The 13,477-nt window shown below is 45.9% G+C and overlaps 1 long non-coding RNA gene across 1 annotated transcript; it reads left to right on the top strand.

The window, feature by feature from the left end:
* The first annotated feature begins 825 nt into the window (after nucleotides 1–825).
* LOC112630664 lies at nucleotides 826–11,350 on the top strand. The gene is made up of 3 exons (XR_003120910.1): nucleotides 826–1,186; nucleotides 1,675–2,070; nucleotides 8,703–11,350. It is a non-coding gene; the product is annotated as an uncharacterized LOC112630664 (long non-coding RNA).
* Nucleotides 11,351–13,477: the final 2,127 nt, after the last annotated feature.

The following is a 13,477-nucleotide window of genomic DNA, read 5'->3' as shown; positions in this document are numbered from 1 at the left end:
TATAAGTAAGGGGAAGCCACTGAAAGACACTGAACAGGGGAAAAACATGAAAAAAACCCAAGTGTTCAGGAGCATCGGTCTTACAGACTAGATGGAGATAAGAGTCACCAATCAACGGGCAAGGCTCTGACGGGGCCATACACAAGAGATAAAAGACTAGACAAGAAGAGGAGTGATAGAAATGGGGGGAGAAGAAGATCTAGTGAAGAATGATCATCATTATCTTTATTTGCATCGTTCCATCAGTGGAGCTGGGTCACACATTGTCACAGTAAGGAGAAGGAGAAAGAGCCACATGGACACTCTAAATGCAGTCACAGAATGAGACCCCAGGCTGAACTCAAAGGAGAACATGGAATACTTTGCCCCAGGCTTAGAGTCTATAAGTGAGACTTTCAAAAAATGGTTTTCTCCACTGGTTTAAAGGGGCAACAAATAAAGGCCACTCCTCGGGCCTGTCCAATCCCAGATTGGGGCTTCTCAGTAAAGACTATTTATAGCTCAGATTGTTGCAGCAAGGTTATGCAACTGCCGCGTGGGGCAGGCAGGACAGCAGTCCCGAGCCCTTGCCGGGTGAGTGACCGTCTGACCGTCTTCTGGCTGCTTCCTGTTGGCTTAGGAGACAACAGAAGAAGGTGGATTTGTTTGTCCATTGAGCAACCTGCCGTTGCCCTGCTTGTGCCCACCTGTCTCCCTTTAAACATTAACAATCTGTTAAAACATTTGGGTTTTGTGCCCAAGGCCAAGGGGATCCCAAGAGAAAGAGGAACAGAAAAGGGGAGGAGGAGGAGAGAAGGGAGGGGGGAGGGAGGGCATCAACAATTTATTCATTCAACAAACATTTCTAAGTGTCCATGGTGACCCAGACATCATGGGAACCTTGGGGTTCCAGAGTTGAGTAGAACACGACTCCCATCCTTAGGGATTCACCATCCAGTAGAGGAGAAAGACGTCTAGACAGAAGACAAAAGGGAAGGAAAAGCTCGATGCTGTGCCTTCAGCTCAGCTTCTCCATTTTTTAGAGAAGGGTTAATGGGGGAAGCAGAGAGAGAGATGAGAGATCAAACTTTCCAGGGCCTTTGTCTCCAGAGCAGAGGGTCTCAAACCTTAGTGAGCAAAAACTGATCCAGAAGACTTGTTGGAGGCGTAGCTTCCAGTTCAGCAAGCCTATTTCAGCAGATTGGAGGTGGGCCCAGGGCTCTGCATTTTCCCAGCTCTCTGGGGGATCCAGGTGCAGGTAGTCCGTGATCACAAGGGGATGCCACTCTTCCAAAGCGGGCCTGGAAAACCAGAACTGGCAACTTTCTGGCCCCAGAGCTGCCAGCCATGGGGCAGGTCCACCAGAGACTGATGGAGGAACGAGGAAGAAGAAAGGGAAAGGAACAGGGAACCTCAGAGAGGATTAGAGTGGGAAATGGAAAAAGAGAAAATCCAAGGTGTGCAAAAGAGAAAAGGGATGCCTCTCTAAGAAGGCCAGCGAGTATTAGCGGAGGTGCTAGGGCCGCTCAGGCTGGCTGACGTCCATGTGTTAGCCATGATTTTTGGTCTTTCAAACTTGAGGACCTGCCTAAGCAAGCACAGAGCAAAAAACAGAAAGTTGACTTTGGTAGATGCTTGGGCATCAATATCACGTGGAACCAGCCTTTTCTTTGATACCTTTTGCGTTTCTTGCAGATCCCGTGTCTGCAGCACGTGCTGATCGCCAAGGGTGAGGCTGGATGAAGCCAGAGGCTATGGAAAGGAGACTGTTTCAGAGGACTTGACACCATCTTCAGTAATTTCTCTGGTTCTTGGCAGCTCCATTTGGCTGTGTCCCTACCCTGCACAACCCTCCCATGCAGTCTACTCCAGGGCAGCGTCCAGCTGGTGACCTGAGAGGGCAGCAGTGCGCCAGTCTCCATGAAGGTTGAGCTCGGATGGCCAACAGCAATTTTCACCCTGTGGTCTACAGCTCTTCATCCTGATTGATGGAGATTGGTCTCTCTCTTCAGCTGGATTGAGGCCACCATCTGAGCCCCCGGGGTACGTTTTGTCTCACCCTGGCACCATTCGATTCTTCTACAGCATCAGGTACGATGTTCCTAGTTATCTCAACCGCATTCCTAAGGCGCGCTTCCTCTCCTCTGCTCGTTTCCAAATGGACATCTCCTCCCTCATTCTTTTTCTTTAAAAAAAAAAAAAAATTTATAATATAAATATATATTAAAAATAGAGACGGAGTCTTGTTATGTTATCCAGACTGGTCTCGATCCCTTGGCTCACATAATTCACACACCTCAGCCTCCCTAAGCGTTAGGATTACAGGCATGAGCCACCTCACCCGGCCTCCTCCCTCATTCTTTAAGCGCCTGCTCTAGCATTACCTTCCCTGTGAATTCTTTCTTTTTTTCCCATTTGGAATCCTTTTTATTTTATTTTATTTTATTTTATTTTATTTTATTTTATTGACAAATAATAATTGCACAAATGTATGGGGTGCACAGTGATCTTTTGATACATAGAAGATATGGTGATCAGATCAGGGTAATTAGCATATCTGTCACATCAAACATTATCGTTTCTTTGTGTTAGAAACTTTCAAGATCCTCCTTCTAGCTCTTCGAAAGTATATGTTCCTATTAACTGCAGTCATCCTACAGTGCTATAGAACAATAGCCTTTATACCTCCTATCCAGCTGTAATTTTGTATCATTTAGCAAATCTCCCTGTTCTTTATTCCATCTTCCCTTTTCCCATTTGAAGTTTTTATCACGTGGTACTGGCACTCGGTTCGGGTATGTGCCACCCATTTTACTACAGGTTCCAGGGATCTAGTCTCATGGAGGTCACTGGGGCAGAATGATTAGGAACTCAGGCTAAACTAATTCAGAATCTCAGCACTGTCACCTGTCAGCTGTGTGACCTCAGGCAAGCTACTTCATCGTCCTCGTCTCCGTTTCCTTACCTATAAAATGGACTAACAATTGTACCTACTATTAAGGTTCAATGTAGTTACTATTAAGGTTATAACTTGGTCCAGCACCTGAAACATTGTAGCTCTCAATAAATGTTTGTTTTTCTCATTATACATATTTATATCCTTACTTTAATCTCTGTGGATTTAGTACAGAGTGGATGCTCAGTCATGTTTATGGGATTAGCAATTAAGATATGTACCTGTATCGCTGCATCTGTCCATTAGTATATTTTAAGAAGGAATGGGCAATTCAATATAGATCATAGATCAATATTTTATGGTGTTTCCTCTATGCGAGGATTGGTTCAGAGTGGGATTATCTACCCGAGCTTGGGCAGTCCATCAATCGCTCTTCTTTTGTGTCCGCTGTTTCAGAGTGCCTTTCTCACTTCGGTTCCCATCCTTATATTTGCTGCCCTGTTTCTGAAGGAGCAAATCAGAAAATGGTGGCTTTTTAAAAGGACCTTAAACTGAGCCTGAGTTGTCTAGAGGAAAACAGCAAAAGAATTCTATCAAGTCTGTTGTAATCTGAATTTCCCCTTCCCCCTATCAATTTCCACCCTGTGAAATGAGGTGGGAGGAACGAAACACACTCCGCAGTCCCTGATAATTGCAGTGGTCTGTGATCTTTTTTGTCCGTGGGGGCACTTTGAGCTCAGCAAGGTAAAGCAACATTAGCAAACAAACACAATGTAATGACTAGTTCTGGCTCTCTGATAAGGATACTCTCAAAAAGAAAACAGGTGCAACCTCTACAGTTTGCCCGATTTGCTGCTTGTCTTTGCACTTGCCTGGAATTACTAGAGGCTGTTTGCCTGGCTGAGCTGAATGTCTGGAAACCTGGTTTCTGCCCCTTTGAGTTCAGAAATTTTGAGAAAAGATAACAAGGGTGGACTGAGCTCAGAAGGGACTAAGCTTTTCTTAGAGATTTTAGTCAAATAATAGAAGGTTAAACATGAAGAGGAAATGATTGGGAAAATATGTGAAAAACCAGTAGCAAATCATGTACTGCCTTCCAGGAGACCTGGCTACAAATCCCTGCCTTTACCATGGAGGGTAGGTCGGCGGGGGGGTGGGGGGGGGGACTTCAGCCTGCTCCTCAGCCCTGTCCTGTCCCTGAGACAAGGAGCGCCCCTGGCACCGCAGTGGGATCTCTGCCCTGCCAGCAGGCGGGGCCGGGGCACAGTCCTTTGCCCCATCTCTTCCTCCCTCTACTATTCAATGTGGCTTACTTTGAATCCATTCTTCCTGTCAGGCCTCATCCTCATTAAATCTATGCTCCTTTAGAAAAGCATTTTTTAAAAAATTACATATGCCTTGGATTAGTCTATTTTGCATTGCTATAAAGAAATACCCAGGACTGGGTAATTCATATAGAAAAGAGGCTTTTTGTGGCTCGTGGTTCTTCAGACTGTGCAAGAAGCACGGTGCCTGCATCGGTTTTGGAGGAGGCCTCCGGAAGCTTTTCCTAATGGCAGAAAGTGAAGAGGGAGCAGACGTGTCACACGGTGAGAGTGGGAGCAAGAGAGAGAGGGAGGAGGTGCCAGGTTCTTGTTAACAATCAAATATCAATAACTAATAGAGTGAGAACTCACTCATCACCAAGGGAACCAAGCCATTCATGAGGGGTCCACCCCCATAATCCAAACACCTCCTGCTAGGCCCCACCTCCAACATTGGGGGGTCACATGTCACCATAAGATTTGAAGGGGACAAACCTCCAAACCATATCATATCTCTTCCCCCAAAGAGATTATACTTGGCAGCCACTTGCCTAGGCCTGTCCCACCATCCCCAGCCAGCCAGTACCAGCTCTGGCTCCTACCTCTTCCCACCACTCTTGATTGACTGCTGGCAATTGGTGGCATGCTTTCCTGTGTCTTAATGTCAAATTTGGAGACACTACAGTAAAAGACAGTCCCTAAATGAACCATTCTTCCTGTCAGGCCTCATCTTCATTTAATCTACGCTCCTTTAGAAAGGCATTTAAAAAAAATTTACATACGCCTTGTATTAGTCTATTTTGCATTGCTATAAAGAAATACCCAGGACTGGGTAATTCATATAGAAAAGAGGCTTATTATGGCTCATGGTTCTTCAGACTGTGCAAGAAGCACGGTGCCTGCATGGGTTTTGGAGGAGGCCTCCGGAAGCTTTTCCTAATGGCAGAAAGTGAAGAGGGAGCAGATGTGTCTCCTGCTCCATGAGACCTCCCCTCAATGAATGTTTCCTGGGCATCATCTATAAGCCGTTAGGCACTACTGGAGGCCCCTAGGTAGAAAGGGCCCTGGGATCCAGGGGAAGAAGCAACTAGCTCTGCCCTGGGGAGCTGGGGAGGGTTTTGCAGGTAGAGAAAGGAAAGAAGGGCAACCAGGAACAGAATGCAGGGTGTGTATGTTGAGGGGTGAGAAGCGGAGGAAGCGCAACCTGTTCAGGAAATGGGAGGCCGTTCCAAGGAGCTGGAAGACAGCGTGCAGGGAAAGTGATGGGGGATGACGTTGTGAAGGGATGTAAAGGCATTTGGACTTGCCCCTGTTGGCGATGGGATAATCATCAGGTACCTCAGCAAGGAGCTGAAAAACAAGAGTTTTAGGTCTTCCCATTTAAATGAACCTGTTCACTCAGCACCCTAGGGGTATTGAAGTAATTAGAAATGAACCTTGAGAAGGGATGGTGGGGAAAACACCCCCAGGACAAGCCGTAGGTGTGCTTTCAACCGGTGGAAACTGTTGTAGAAAGTGGGATCCAATTATCCCAAATCTTCACCTTTCTGAAACCAACTGACAGACACCTTGCAGGAACCAAGCTTGTTTTATTGCACTTCTAGAATACGATTGACTTGGCTACCTCCAACTCCTGTCATATTCCACATTTACTTTATGCACATATATTTACATAGTCACCATATTTACATATTTATTATATGATAAATAGTAGTAAAGTGCTTTGTAAAACACAGAGTGCTCTACAAACAGATTGATAATTTGTACTGTAGCTTTCCATGGGTGTGCTGAGAGGCTCTAGCCAGAATACATATTGCTCAGATACCCTCCTCTGAGAAAGTTGCTCTCTTCAACTTCACTATAAAGCAGAAATAAGTAAGTAAGTATGGGCATAGCCAATCACATCAGCCAACTCCAATTTCGTGACCAATATTGTGATTGTTACAAATTATAACCCCAAGGCAGTGAAGATAAAGTGTGTTTTGTGGAAGCAGGACTTTTGCCTGGGGGTGGTAGCTCACACCTGTAATCCTAGCATTTTGGGAGGCCAATGCGGGGGGATTACTTGAGGTCAGGAGTTCAAGACCAGACTGGCCAACATGGTGAAACCCCATCTCTACTAAAAATACAAAAATTAGCCTGATGTGGTGGTGAGTGCCAGTAATCCCAGCTACATGGGAGGCTGAGGCAGAAGACTCACTTGAACCCAAGAAGTGGAAGTTGCAGTGAGCCGAGATCACGCCACTGCACTCCAACCTGGGTGACAGAGCAAGATTCTGTCTCTAAATAAATAAATAAATAAAAGCAGGACTTTGGAGGGCCTTTCATATACTGAGAATTCAATGGTCACCGAGAAATCAAAGAAGGTTATTTGAATCCAGCCTTTCTCAAGGTTGATTTGACCAGCAAATCTCCTATTTCCTGGTCCACATTGCCTGGAGGCCCTCCAAGAAATAGTCTTTGTCCTATATTTCAAAAGGAAAATGTTCTTTTCTGGGGGAAGCTGTAGGTAACCTGTAATGTGGGAACTAGTCCAAGAGGCAGCACCAGAAGCTGCAGTCTCGGAAAGCCAGCAGCTCCCGTCTCTGCAGTTGATTCTTACCCTGTAGCCTTGGGTCTGATCTGAGAGGCTTCCTCTGAAGTTCTTAGCTAAGACCTGCCCTACTTCCCACCTGCCTCGCTCTACATGACCATCTTTTTACTATCAGCCCTGACTCGTAGCCTTACGCTACCTCCCTAGTATTCCCTTTGCTTGATATTTGTAACCCTGACCTGGGGCTTATTGTAAGAACTCAGGGAGAAGGACCCAAGGCTACCTTGATAATATTCTCTCATTGATGTAACACCAGCTTATGAAATATCACTATTCTATTCTATTCTATTCTATTCTATTCTATTCTATTCTATTCATTTTATTTTTGAGACAGAGTCTCACTCTGTTGCCTAGACTGGAAGTGCAGTGGCGTGATCTCGTCTCATTGCAACCTCCGTCTCCTGGGTTCAAGCAATTCTCCTGCCTCAGCCTCCCGAGTAGCTGGGATTACAGGCACCCACCACCACACCAGGCTCACTTTGTATTTTTAATAGAGATGTTGCCCAGGCTGGTCTCAAACTCCTGAGTTCAAGTGATCCGCCCGCCTCAGCCTCCTAAAGTGCTGGGATTATAGGCATGAGCCACTGTGTCCGACCCACTTTCTTCACATTTTTAAGTTGTTGTTTGTTTCTATTGTGGAAGGAAGGTTCTTTTGGGACTCCTTTTATTCTATGATCTGCGTCTCATAGTCAGTTATTATTTTCTTAATTTTATGCGTGCTCCCTAGGGTATAATCTGGTTTTCAATCTTCATATCGTGTCTGTCTTGTTTTCACCTCTGATGCTTTTGGTTGTCTTCATTTGAAGGCAAGGAGAAACCTTCATTTGTTTTTGCTTTCGCATTTATGATTAATAACATGTGATTCTTTCTTTCGTATGGCGCTTTCAGAATTACCTGCACGGAGTGCTCCTCACAGGTGGTTGTGGTGCAGAAAGCAGCACTGAAGGCTGGGCGCGGTGGCTCAAGCCTGTAATCCCAGCACTTTGGGAGGCCGAGACGGGTGGATCATGAGGTCAGGAGATCGAGACCATCCTGGCTAACACGGTGAAACCCCGTCTCTACTAAAAAAATACAAAAAAAAAAACTAGCCGGGTGAGGTGGCGGGCGCCTGTAGTCCCAGCTACTCGGGAGGCTGAGGCAGGAGAATGGCGTGGACCCGGGAGGCGGAGCTTGCTGTGAGCTGAGATCGGGCCACTGCACTCCAGCCTGGGAGACAGAGCAAGACTCCGTCTCAAAAAAAAAAAAAAAAAAAGCAGCACTGAACAGGAGCGCTTTCCCCTTTGTACTGGGGAGAGCTAGGTTTTCTTGGTCTGGCCCCTTTGGGGGTTTGGTTCCTAGGCTTCTGACTCTCACGACACTCCTGAGTTCTCTTTGTAAAGCAAAAAGACAGCTGATTTCTGAAATCACATGCTACAGTTTAAATAATTCAATCCGAAACTGCGTTTGAATAAGAAACCATCCTCCAGCTTCAAGCTTTCCCTTCATTAGCATTAGTTTTTATTCAAGTTAAAAATGTCCTCCTGGCTTCCCCTCCCTCTACTAGAATTCTTGGTTATTTTCAAAAGCCCCATTTTACTTTTTGTTTGTTTGCTTGTTTTATTTTGTTTTGTTTAGAGACGCAGTCTTGCTCTGTCACTCAGGCTGGAGTGCAGTGGAGCCGTCTCAACTCACTGCAACCTCCATCTCCCCAGTTCAAGTGATTCTCCTGCCTCAGCCTCTGGAGTAGCTGGGATTACAGGCACGCCACACCCGGCTAATTTTTGTATTTTTAGTAGAGACGGGGTCTCCCCGTGTTGGCCAGGCTGGTCTTGAACTCCTGACCTCAAGTGATCCGCCCACCTTGGCCTCCCAAAGTGCTGGGAGTATAGGCATGAGCCACCATGCCTGGCCCATTTTACTTTAAATAATGTAATTCCTTCTATTCTTCCAGGCATTCACCTGGCTCCTAGGGCTTTTGTGCTGTAGGCCTGTATTTCCAGCTACTTTTGGAAAAAATCTCTCTGGAGTCCCAATGAGCTGGTCACATCAGCCTGTCCAGAGGTAAAGCACATTTCCCTGCCCTCGCGTGCCTCTCCCTTGCTGTCTTTCACTTAATCAAGGCACACAACACCCTCTACAATGCTGGGCATGCTCAGGTCCTCCTGGGCTTCATGGCGTCTTTCTTTTTCCTTATTCCATTGGCCTAATCTGATTGAATTTACATTTTGCACATTTTGCATTAGTAATTCTCTTGCATGAATCTCTTTCTCTTCCTCCCTTCTGCCATCACTAGCTCTTGTCCTCTCTTTTCTGGACTGTAGAATAATCTCTTTGGTGGTCTTTCTGTGGTCTTCCCTTCCCCTCCACTAAATCTACTCTTATTAAGTATCAAGAAATACTTAATCAGCAATGAATACTCTCCACCCAGCCCTTGACCCATTGTCAGTCTCTGACATCAGCTCCTCTCCAGCAGAGCAAAGTGCAACTGCAGCCAGCTCATGCCTTCAAGAGAAGGACTGAAGATCATTGTGTGCCTGAACCAAGTAAGTCTAACTGCTCCTTCACCAGCTCACCCAAAACTATAGGGGCTTTCTACAACCATGTTCCCATGGCTCTGGGAATTCCTCCAGGCTGGAACTCTGGTTTAGTTTCCCCAGTTTATATCCTATGCTTCATATCAAGATCTTCACACTTTGCCTATCCTACAAGAAGCAGCAGCCAGGTTGGACTTTCTGATAAGTTTTGGAGGTTGCTTCTTGGCTCACCCTTGGTACCTTGTTCTACTAGCCACAGCTAAGCACCACAAAGCCTAGGTGACTGGGACACTGCAACCCAGCTCAGACCCAACACTATGGCCTTCTACGGTTGGGCATGGGATCCTGATGAGACTTCTAGGGCCAATACTAAAGACTATGAGGTTTGCAAGGTGAAGTTCACTGGCAACCTCTTATAGTCCATAACAAATATTTCTAGTTTGTTCATTCATTGAGTCATCTAACAAGTGTTTATAGAGCAACCATCAAGTGCCATATATATTCCATAGTGTTAGGGATATAGCAGGGAAAATGTCAAAGTTTCTACTCATAGAATCCGTATTCCACTATTGGAGGAAAAAAGACAGCTCATATAGCATCAATCATTGTCAATGATCTTAAATGTCTGAAGACAATTAGCTGTATAAGATGTAAGTGACTGAGAGGGAAGGGCTATTTTAGAAATGCTCAAGGAATTAGCTCTGGGAATATGACATTTAAACAAAGATCTGAATGGCAAGAAGAAGCCAGCATGCCAATTTTCGTGGGCAGAGTATACTGAGTAGAGAGACCAGAACACGTACAAAACCCTAAAGTGGGAATGAACCTGGATGAGTTTGAAGGACGGGAAAGAGAACAATGTGGCTGGATTTGATAAGCAAAGAGGTGAAAAGGGGAAAAATTAAGTCAAACAGGAAGACACAGACTAGATCATGTAAGGCCTTGGTAAGTGATATGGTTTGACTGTGCCCCACCCAAATATCATCTTGAATTGTAGTTCCCATAATTCCCACTGTTGTGGGAGGGACACAGTGGGAGATAATTGAATCATGGGGGCGATTACCCCCATGCTACTGTTCTCATGATAGTGAGTGAGTTTTCACAAGATCTGATGGTTTTATAAGTTTTAGAAGGGGTTTTCCCCCATTTTGCTTGGCACTTCTCTCTTGCCCGCCACCATGTAAGACATGCCTTTGCTTCTCCTTCTGCCATGATTGTGAGGCCTCCTCACCCGTGTAGAGCTGTGAGTCCGTTAAACCTCTTTTCCCTTATAAATTACCCAGTCTCAGATATGTCTTTATTAGCAGCGTGAGAACAAACTAATACAGTAAATTTGCATAAGACATTTGCACTTCCCTTTGAAAGTAATGGGAAGCCATGCTCTGCATACCCAGAAGAAGAGTGAGATTGGAAACCATGGTGATTGAAGACCTATTGGGAGTGAAGACTTTATCCCTGAGGGAGAGAGTGACTGCAGAGTTTCTCAGATATCTGCAGCTGGGGATGATATCTGGATGGGATACCTGGCCCCTGGGGCTAGTGAGGAGTTCAAAGAAGAAGGAGCAGAAATGGATTCAGGAGACAGTGAGCAGAGCCTCAATGTTCTGTAAGTAAGTGCTCCTAGAGGGGAAGTGTTAGAGAGGTAGGTAGAGGGGCCCAGGATTCCGGGAAGCTGGAGATTCCAGCTCTAAGACCTGCTATTTTTGCCTCAAGACAGATGCACAATTATAGGTTGCAACAATGGAGTCATTTTGAAGAAGCAAAAATACTCAGTGCAATGGACTGAATGTTAGTGTCCTTGCAAAATTCATATGCTAAAACCCTAACCTACTATGTGATGGGATTAGGAGCTGAAGCCACTGGGAGGTAATGAGGGTGGAGTTCTCAGGAATAGGATTGGTGCTCTTATAAAAGGGACCCCAGAGTGCTCTCTCACCCTCATTCCACCATGTGAGGATAAGTCTGCAGTGTGCAACCTGGAAAGGGCCCTCACCATGCTGACACCTTGATCTTGGACTTCCACACTCCAGAACTGGGAGAAATAAACTTCTGTTGTTTGCATGTCACCCAGTCTATGGGGTACTTTGTTGTGGCAGCCCAGATGGGCCAAAACACCCACATTCATCACTAGCAGGCCCTGGACATATTATCCTATTGATTCTCAGCTGTGCTCTCTTGCACCATGGGCACCCTGAAACAAGACACACACATATGTAAAAATAAACGTAAAAATGGCACCCTGACATTTACGCAGGGTGGGCCCCGGATGTGCCCACCATGCTAATAGTATAAATCCTGGCCTCAGGCAAATGGCCTTCTGGACCTTCCAAAGATCTAATAAGCAGCTCTCCCTCGAGAAGGCCTTTCTCCTTTCATGATTGTTCCTTTTCTTGCATGGTAGATTTTACCTTTGCTAATATGCAATGAAGGAAAAAAAAAAAAAAAAGGAAAAAAAGCAACCCTACCAAATAGAAGGGACTTTGAAAATGTGAAGACGGCTCAGTTCTCTGACAAGCCCTGCTGCCTCAGCCCACAGTGAGGCACTGGAATAAAATTAGGACTGTATGAAGGATGAATGGGTCCAGTCTCTCTCCTGCAGAGCCCTGCCATGTGGACAGGGCCAGAATCATCACTTGGTTCATAAGCTGGAATAGAGCGCCTTTCATTCAGAGTTCCCAGGACACTTCACAGCTGCTAAAATGATCCTAAGCAAATATTTGTAGCCACACAATACAGGTGGGAATATGGAGGTACCACGAAGAAAAAGGATTGGCCAAAACCCCCAGAGTGAACTCCAGAGGTAGGACCACAAGCCAGGACCCGAGCCAGTTCAGGGCTCTGTCAGCAGGATCTGGTCTGGGAAAGGAGGGTGGGATTTCATGACTGAGCAGAGCAGTGATCAAACAAATTTGGGGGGCCCACAGTAACAGCTGGCTGTGAGCCCACTGCTTCCTAATCCAGTGCCACTCAGGCAAGTGTGTTCGGTGCCTTGGTGACCTGCAGCTCTAAGTGACTAGGGAGCTTTAATAATTCAAGGCCTCTAATTAGATTGACAGTGTCTGTCAGAGTGAGATGTGCTATTGAGTGTTTTCTGTGTTCCAGACAAATTCACTTATAGTTTCAATTAAGCCTATTTCTTGTATACTTGGGCCCAAAAGGCAAGCGCACAGAACGAGCATGTGATTGTGCTGCCAAGACAAGGGTGAGCACAGGATAATCTGCCTACCAGAGGCTGTAGGCTGGAGTCCAGGTTGGGACTCAAAGTCAAGATAAAAAAGTGTGCTTGGATATGGTCCTTCGGAGCGGAGACTGCTACATTCTTGTCACTAATGATCTTCAAATAAACAAAACTCCAATGAAGTGTTATCAGTTGGAATCAACTGGAATTGAAGATTCAGCATTTCTAGCATTTTCCTAGGAGCTAGAATGGATGGCAGGCAAGGCAGAAAGGATTTGGGAGGAAGGAAAAGAAAGAGAGAAAATAAGCTGGGCTTCAGGACTCATGACGGGCTGCCCCCAACACACCCCATGTGGTCCTTAGAAGCTGCTTTGTCCTGGGGCTTCTCCCAAGGCTTGGATCTAAATAGAGGCCTCCCCAGATGCCAGGAACTCCGCGGAGCTTCAGGCCTCGTTGAAAACCTCCCACATGGTCTTGGAGAGGTCAGCAGCCATTCTGGCAATACAGACTGTACAAATTCAAATGCCAATGACTCCACTGCCAGCTGTGGGATCTTGAGCAAATCACATCATCTCCTAGTGTCTCATTTCTCTGGGCACAAATCGCCTGTATCTGACCGGGTTGTGAAGTAAGAAGCTGATCGAGTGAAGAAGCACTTAGCACACAGCTGGCCAGCAGCAAGAGCTCAAAGCATCAGTCTTTGTAATTATGATTATGTGCTAAGCCCAGGGCACCCCAGAACTTACTAATTTCCACTCCCTCTTCAATGCAGATCCAAATTCACTCTTGGGTCCAATTTAACTTGGCAGTTACATGTAAGACCTAATTCCCAAATTAAAGAGCTTTGGACAAAAGTCCACCTTTGATGGCAGGTGAGGAAGGAAGCCAGGCAGTGTTGACAAGTCCTTCATCACTGACACTTTGCTCAGCATCAGTCAGGGCTGGCCCTGGGTGAAACCAAGAGACAGGCCAAATTTACTGTCATTGAGCTGCACTTCTCTAGCGCCTACCACC

Source organism: Theropithecus gelada, chromosome 8, assembly GCF_003255815.1.
Source record: "Theropithecus gelada isolate Dixy chromosome 8, Tgel_1.0, whole genome shotgun sequence".
In the NCBI taxonomy this organism is placed as follows: Eukaryota; Metazoa; Chordata; class Mammalia; order Primates; family Cercopithecidae; genus Theropithecus; species Theropithecus gelada.
Note: the sequence above shows the minus strand (reverse complement) of the source record. Positions and strands in the feature narration are given on the sequence as shown.